Below are 9,355 nucleotides of genomic sequence, written 5' to 3'. Positions count from 1 at the left end.
ACCGCAGGTTCTATATTTTATAGACACGCTTCGTATCTACGACGCAGCGGCGAGTATCTTTTCATCGCAATAATAATAAACAATTGAGTGTATCGCTGTCTACATCGATACTTACATCACATTAAAAATATTCTAATACTTCAGAGTTTATGTACTTGTATATACCTCACCGTTTTTATTTCACACTTTAACCTTCAACCGATGGTTACGTTACGATGCTTGATTCGAGGTAAAGTCTGCTTTGGTTTTTAAGTGAAAAATCTTTGTGCGATAGTTCTGGCAATACAACTTGAGTCCCGTGACAGTTATCATTTCCATTTTTTTTTTACCAAAAACCACGAATTACTCGTATGTATGGGAATCACAGCTGTCACGGGATGTTCAACCAATATTGTCTGCACTATACCGAATAATCTTCTAATCTAACAGCTAAAACATTAAATGGGAATACAATTTTCCCGATTATCGTTTTCACTCAAGCATTAAATCATAATCATAACCTATTGCAGATTCACGCTCACGCTCCGTGCAGTAATTTTCACGGTACCCAAGACGAACGTAAAGCTGATTGAATGTGCTTGATTATGGATACGAGCAGGGAAAGTACCTGACACGTGAGCAATTAGGGGTTAACATGTTAACCTACTGTAGGATCAGATAAATTGGTAAGTACTTAATATAGAAAGTTATCACGTTGAATGCGTAAACTTCGGCAATCTAGCTTCATTATAGTTTCACTAAATCAGTAGATCTAACTAATTCAACCCACGGGATGTTTCGAAATAACGTGAATAAACGTGATAAAATTCTCCTTTTCCTGCATAAGTCAAATCTTATTTGGTACTTAAGCAACAAACCGTTTTCTAAAGAATTTAGTAGTAGCATTAAGAAAGTGCTTTGACCAGCGAGGAAGGACGGACACGGGGTTTTCTTTTTCCCTACCTACGTGTAAAACGCGAGTCTTATTGTAATGGTCCACGATGTTTTAAGAGAAAATTATGTAGCAAAACGAAAAGGTTACGGCCCGTGAATAACACGGAAACGTTACCGGGAATAATTATCGCATCGCGAGCGACATCAAAAATCAATTTGTTTCTTGTCGACTGCGCCGCGCCGCTTTCTGCCTTTTTTGCAGAGAAACAAATATTTCTGCGAAATATAATTTGTAATAGTCAATACGGAGATTTGCTTATCCTTAATAGGGTGGAAGGATTCAATATGCTTAATTATGTGCTTGTAAGCAATTTTCTAACTGATATTATGATTAGATTAGGTAAGCACTTGCATGGGAAAAGGGTTTCGAAGCAAATTTTTCACAGAATACTCCATTGGCAGATTCTTGGACCGAAGGCAGGCTATAAATTAGGACTATTTATCTGTTTCCGCGCCCAGCCAGTAAGACACCTGGGACTGGAATCCGGTACTGATTCGTTGCAATTTTACAAGGATTTACTATTAGCGTTATTGATCAGGAATATAATTCAACCCGCCCGCGTGAATTTGACGTTGAAATATTGGTTTTAAATTTCGTTAAAAAATAAAGCAACTTTGTTTTTGTTCCGGCGGCGCAACGTCAACATCAGTGTGTGTGTGTGTGTGTGATGTTAAGGTAAGCGTCAAATAATTAAAATTCATGGTTACAAAGGCGTCCTAGTGGAGTTGCAATTAATATGAAAATCTCTGGGCAATATTTATGACACTGACACAGGCGAAATTATAGCAGAGTTTAATATTTACTGACGGCCGTATTTTACGGACGAGGGGATTACGTGCGAAAATAAACGTAAGCTGCGTTATCCAAATTTAATGGTTGTTATTTGACACTTGATCATTCGCCGACCGAACGACTCATTTCCAGCGACGCAGTAACAACCTCGGTTTATTATTGCTGACAGGTAGGCCAGCGAGCGCCGTTTATTTACTCTTATACGATCTTCTAAGTAGCCACGCCGCTCGGTAGGAACTTCACAGTAAAGCTTCTTGTAAATAAATAAGGACAGGTACATTAATGTCGAGTGGAAAGCCGTATCCGCGCGCACCTGCAAAGCATTCGCTTCGGCTTATTTAAAATTTGTCAGCACCCCGGGACAATCGGGCTGAAATAAATCCGGAATCCATAATACATTCCGTCAGTGCATCGCAAACGAGCTCGCGGGAGTGGGCCGGGCCCCACTCGCCGGGTACAATACGTACTGCCTACAGCGGGATAATTTCCGACATGTTTGCAGCGATTAGTTTCAAAACTGCCACCCGGCCGCGGCTGCGTGAAATATGACCGCACCTACGTTTACGTTTTCAAATAATCCTCTGTGCTCGCGAATTATAACCCGTGAATACATAAAAGGCCGCGCGCGGCGGGCTGTAATTCCGAGAGGGAAGAGCCGTAAATAATTGTCGTGGCTTTAGCGTTAATTCCTCACCAAGAGTGAATCTATGAGATCACTTTTGGGTATGTATGCCATGAACGTGTCTGCCATGTTTTGTATTTCGAATGATACACACATAAAAACGTGAACGAATTCATGAAAATAAAATTGATATTGTGAAATCAAGTTAAGTAGATGTTCAAAAAAAAAGACCCACGTACGAAAAATTACAAGACGTGTTTTTTAATAAGAATAATATCGAATCAAAGAGGATTTTCAGGTTCCCAGCGAGCATCAAAGACTACCAAGTCAAATTAAATTAAATTACGATTTTAAGATGTTTAAGATGTTTAAGATGTTTAAGAATTAAATGGATTTATCTTTATTTCGAAACGGAACCCTACTTTAATTACAGCAAAGTAGGTAAGTAACACACGTAGTGCGTGTTAACGTACCTACAAGACGGGGGGGGGGGATGCGGCGGCGCCAGGGGGCTACACTACGAGATTCGAAAATCAGAGTTCGTATCGTACCGTCCCTCTCACTCTCGTATTAAATAACATGCAAGGCACGAAAAGGACGGCAATATACGATACAAAATTCGAATTTTCCACTTCATATTACGAGTACTTATAGAGCCTGCCTCCGGATCCTAGGATGTTACAGCGGTAATTAAACATTCCACCGCCGCTCTTGATATTAACCCGTTTGAAAATTCTAACAATGTCGCCTACTATGCGTTTCCTATGAAAATAACCCGCAGTAAACAACACGTTATATGCACGCACGAAGCTACTTATACCGAACGCTTTCATGTTTAAACGCTAAATTCCGTTTACTTGTAAGCACTCTATAGTAGTCATAATGCTAATTTGATTTCCTGTGATTATAATGACTGTGTCTATAAAGTTTGCGAAGGAAATCTACAGGTTAGGTACGAATGAGATGGGTGCAATAAAAACATTAGCTGATGATTATAATGCTGTTACAAAACGGAAATAATGATCATATTATGTTCATGGTACTCAGGGCGGTCGTGATAATGCCATTAGAGTACCGGCTTAGGGAATAATATATGGGGTTCCCTTAAAAATCATGAATTCGAACAGAGTTTTGGTTACATACCTATTACTGTTTTGTAAAAAAAAAATTTAGATTCATCATTATCAACGAATTACTTACCTACACATTTCGATATTAACGTTTTTTATCGTTCCTTACCATTAACTCTCACACTTACTGTTCGTTGTAATCGTTGTTATTTAAAGTCGTCTGTGTAGGTAATAATGCGTCCGTGCCCTAGACTTACCTAATAATTATAATAGAGATTTTCCCACAATACAAGGAAATAGGTAAAGCAATGTGCAGATAAGCCCGTAATCGCGACACCACGCCCGGCCTCATAGTAACACCTCTTATAAACTTCCCTTTGTTACACTCGACCGTTCCCGTAATTCGACCCATGACACCGACCCTTACCTTTTGCAAACCAAAGATACGCCTACTTATTGTTTTCAAGCTCGTTTGAAAACTACTTTATCAGCATGCCAAATACTTTGTTGCGAGTCTAGATAAAACTATAGGCGATTAACTAACCTAACTTACTTGAGGGGAGAACTAGAGTGGAAACCGGCATTCTGATCCGTTCTGAGTAGGTCTCAAGGACTGGAGTTGTTGGATTTAGCAAAGTTGGTGAAGTAGTAGGTGACTGTCTTGGATATTTTATGTACGCTTCTGTTTATTTATTTTGGGTACTTTGACAAATTAATAAAAACTTATAAGTATTTTATTGTAAATTATAAAAATAACATTCAATAAAAATAATATTCAAGCTACACAACTATTCTCTGAATCATTTATCATACTAAGCACTATCAAATTAGCAAACTATGTTATAAGTAGCTTAGGTACCTTAAAGTGCAATTAGATACTATTACGAAACAATTGAAGCTTCAGTTAACTGGAGCTATTAGCCGAGCTGATGCTTGAAATAAATCCAAAGTTCAAAAGAATAAGTAACACCAGATATACTTAGGTACACCTCCATTTCTACATAAGATGATATTGATCCGTGCCTCACATATACCCTCATATTTCACTCATTCCGTCTTATTTCGTCATTGAAATTCGGCGCTCGCAGCAGACGGAATCGTAAAGCTAGTCCATTTCAGGAGCATCGGTTCGGCTCAGCGAACAAATCCGCCTATTATTTACTGTTTATGTGCATCCTGAAACGGCGAGCTCGCCGTCCTAGAAAATTAAGTCGGTGATAAACTGGTCATTTCAATTTGAGATGATATCAAATTTAATGATCGGACTAAAATGCCATTTAGAATTATACTTATTCTGGAAAGACGATCATTATGAATCAGTCTCCAAATGTTTAATAGTTACGAGTAGGTAGTAACTGAAAATTACGATATGACTAACAAAATACTTAATAAAACTAATCTGAAACAGAATATGGGTACAAAACTACTAACTAAACACCAGCACTTTATTAAGCCACTTGTGCTTCCGCCAATTTTCCCTCGATTTGAAATTCAAAATCTCACAGCACCCTAATTTTCATCTCATTTCGTTTATAAAAGTCCCGTCGGTAACGACAAGCGTTCGCGAGCGATGTAGGGGAGCGATGTGAATGGTGGCTTTTAGCGATATTACTGGGTGGCAGGCGATTAAGCAAACGACTGTTATGACAAAATTAATGCCTCCAGCCTAAGTGAGTGCTCATGTGGCTGCAGACTCTACATGAGCAATGGCATCATCTTTTCTTTCTGTCATTGCGTACCTTATGATGGTACTCGTAATGACGATTGCAGTGGTTGGTGGGTACATTTCACTTCATTTTTCATAACACGCGCGCCTCTGCGTCGTCTATGTACTGCATACAAAGTCCCTCGTTTCTGTCGATATCTTCAACACGTCCATGAACCAGTTCAGAAATCAAGTTTTTTAAATAATGTCCAATCATGTTCAGTGAGACGGATCCGGATAATTTAGCTTGATACGTGAATTGTCCGGATTTGTTTCATTGTTTCATCATTTCATGAAATATGAGCGAATCTCACGATAATTTCATGTTTAATCAATTGTCCAATCATCTTTCCCAGCAAATGTAAGCAATGCATTTGCCCATTGTACGTTTTCTTTGTTTTTTGCATCATTACTAGATTTAGTTTTGACTTAATTATTGGTAATACTTAGTGCGTACCTACTTATTACGTGCGTACTTACCTACTTTTTTTCAGAGTACCTATAGCATACTTAATATGTTTTTGTATGATTCTATCTCTGTTGGTTCTCCAATAAAGTAAAATAAAAATAAAATAATCTTAATCATCTTTATTTGCATTAAAATGGTACAGTAAGGTGTTGTTGACGATAATAATGAGCAAACATTCACATGAAAAAGAACCTAATTATTTATACTTACATCATTATTTAAACAGAAGATTGGGGGTACAGCATTATAGAGTTCGAATAGCCAGATACAATGAAATTGTTACGTACCGTGAATAGGCACCTATGTAGGTATTCAAATAGTATATTTTTTACCGAGGGACTAAAATAAGCCCATATATATACCCGAGGTGGTTAGCGAGGGTGTCTATTTATCCGAGGGTTTATATTGACTTTCTCTCGAGGTGAAACCTTTATTTTTTACTTCGATTGCGAGAAAAAAATAGTCAGTTTAGAACAAAAAGATTTAATAATAAAATGTTTACTTAAAGTTAAATGTACAATTTGATTTCGATTATTCGACTGCTGGAATTCATGTGACGTATCACGTGATGTGTATTAATTTGCAGGGTGATGTTGTACTTATGTTGTATGGACTCTTCTATGTACCCTTCAGCTACGGTCCGACCTCCAACCACCATGTCTTTCAAGCGTGGTGATATTTGTACCTGAAGCCGCCAAAAGGTAGCTGTCGTTCTGAGGAAGCAATGGCCTGTGTAGGATTCTGGATTTGGCAGATTCAAGTACGTTACTATTTCCTTAGGCATGCAACCGATTTCATTTTTCCCTGTTATCTGTTTGGTACATTTCCCACTCTGGTAGTTTAAAAAAAACGATTGGTGGTTACGTCAGTGGGTTGATGATAAGCTTTAACTATTTTCAAGGTAGTCTCCAGAATCCAGATATTACGAATTTTCGCTGTTCATTTTTCTTCGTATTAGGCAAACTTACAGCCAGTAATTTACTGTCGCTTTCGACATTTGCCAGAGTAATGTTCACAGTTCCATCCCTCTGCATGCGCCACTTATGCCGAAAATCAAGGCAACCAACAAATAAGTTTTTGTCAAAAAGATATGTAACGTAGGTACTTGTTGCCTTTAATTGTTAAATTGTTAAAAGTGTTTAAATGGTACATAAACATACCTTGGTTGCTAAATATTTTTCATTAGGAGCGTTATTTAAAAAAGTTTCCACGTCCTCAGACGTAAAAACTTTTGACTTTGTTCCTTTATGTCCACTGGACAATCGCTTCAGCAATGCAATCAAATTTGCAGATGTTTTCATTAGTACTTCGTGCTTAATTTTTACTGACATTTACATGGAATAAATACTCCACAATGTTGACGATTGATATTTTTTGGACATCTCGTCAAAATATGCTAAAAAAACGCTTTCTGTAAAAGAATTAATGCGTTTCTTATTTCTCCAGTCCACAAATAAAACTCATAGGTTTTTAAATAACTGTTTCTAGATTTCAGCGGCAAAATATTATCAATTATGTCTTTTGCTCTTTGCTCGACATCATAATTTTAACTATCACTTGACGACATTGTGGGAATAATCAATTTATTTTAATCGTTTATGATTTACGCTCTACAACAATTTCAAAGTTTTCGCGGTAAGTATTTTTTTCCAATCAGACACAGATATAATAAAATTGCATCGGCGTAATCTTCCATACACAAACTGGAATACATAGAATGGCGCCACCTTCTTTATGGAAAAAGCATAGAACTAAGACCACGTAGACTAAGAACGTAATAATATATTTTCGTCATGAAAAATCTTATTTTATGCCAAAAACTAAGCAAGTACTAGCTGTCTGAGTATCTAAGTCACTCGAAGTAAATTTTAAAAAAAATACTTTTACTCCCTAGAGCATGAGAAGTGAAAATAAAGTAAATTTGCCCACTATTTTTAGAGGTCTTCGACACCTAAAGTTTTTTGGGACATGTGCGGACAAACATGAAAACATACATACGTAGGTACACATACTTTTATGAAACACAGACACTGAGAACTTATCCAAAAATTTAGCAATTCTGACAATATTCCATACAGGTGCAATTGATAACCTCCTTTTTATGAAGTGAAGTTGAATGTTAGTGAAGGTTCCGTTTTTGCCTTGATTTTGCTATTCGGACTATGCAACTCAAAAGGTCAAGATCACAATCATCGAGATATTATATTATGATAATGGTTGAAACTTTTACAAGCTTTTATTTTATCTAATTTGTAATGTATGTATGTATAGGGGTGAAATCTTGTAAGCCAAATTTGACCCACTTCCAGTGGTCGGATTGACTCGAGATTTGGCATACCTACTTATGTAGGTAAATCTGGTGACAACACAATAATCTGGTAGTCCGGCCAGGATCGTCTCCGCGGTACAGAACTCCTCAATTCGAATTTTGGTACGGAAATGTAGTTTAGATGATAATGCAAGTACAGTCAACAAAAAAAGTTTATATTAAAAATGTTCTTTTAGCAAAAACTTAATACTTTATAAAGGACCTATTATCATGGTTTCAGTATTGATAAGGAAAAACTGGTAAAAAATAAACTTTTTACGACTTGCTTTCAGTTGTTCGCCTACCAGTAGCGGAATAATGGCTTTAAATTTGAAGTCCTTGGCTTTTATGAAGTAGACAGCGATAAGAGGGATTATAAAGGAAAGAGGGGCCGAAATGTAGATAAGAAAATAATGGGCCGCCGACGACGATGAAAACTGAGCGAAACGACTAGAAATTTATCTGCTTAGTCTATTATATTACATATCAACACTGCGTAAATTACAACTCGACTTGTCAAATGTAATAAAAGTTGGCGAGCCCGTTTCAACTCGTAAAACATTAAGTATGTTGAACTGTAAACCCCTTGAAATAGCCAATTTTAGCAATGACCTAATGTCACAAGATAAAGGACTTTATTCCCATCTCCGTTTTAATATAATCTTCACTTTATGGAGCCCGGTCTAATACACTAGAAAATGCAAAAAACGCAAACTGCTAGGTAGTACCGTTTTGATTTCATATTGTTGGGACCACTACCTTGATCAAGGCAACGCAGGATTGTCTACGTAGCTTCCGCGTCTCTCAAAACGCACCATCTAAATTTTATTTCGTACTGGAAACTGGTAAATGGGCGTCTCTTGCCTTGCCTAAAGCGACCGTTTTTCTTGCTCTACCCTCGGTCCAGCGTTATTCGCACAGCGTATTTTTTATTTTTTTAGGATTTCGATTCGAAACCCTTCATAGTATCACTTTGTTGTCAGTCTGTTCATCCGTCTGTCAAGACCTTTTTTACCATGGACTCGTAGAGCTATCAAGCTGAAATTAAAATGAAATACTCAAGTCTGCTCCCCCTTGGAGCAGCAGTGAAAATTTCAAATTTCTAAGCCAGAACAATCTAAAGAATCAGTTGTTACAAAGATAGGTATTTCAATACTAATTTCTAGAGTCAAAACCGCTAGGGTATTTGCATTTGACCCCACATTTCAGTAACAGCATGTCTTTGCCAACATTGGGTATCAAGATACTTACAAATAGGGATGCACGATTTTTCACTTTGAATCGATCTTTTGAATCGTAATGGATCGTAAACGATCCACGGATCGAATCGTATGCTCTTGAATCGATCTTACAAAAATCGGATCGTATCAAAAATCGGTCCAAAATTTGTATTTATTTCGATGAATAAAACACATTTTAAACATTAAATCTGACCACAGACCAGATATAGGAGCC

This window comes from Choristoneura fumiferana, chromosome 18 (assembly GCF_025370935.1).
Source record: "Choristoneura fumiferana chromosome 18, NRCan_CFum_1, whole genome shotgun sequence".
Classification (NCBI taxonomy): Eukaryota; Metazoa; Arthropoda; class Insecta; order Lepidoptera; family Tortricidae; genus Choristoneura; species Choristoneura fumiferana.
This window is presented reverse-complemented; position numbering follows the sequence as displayed.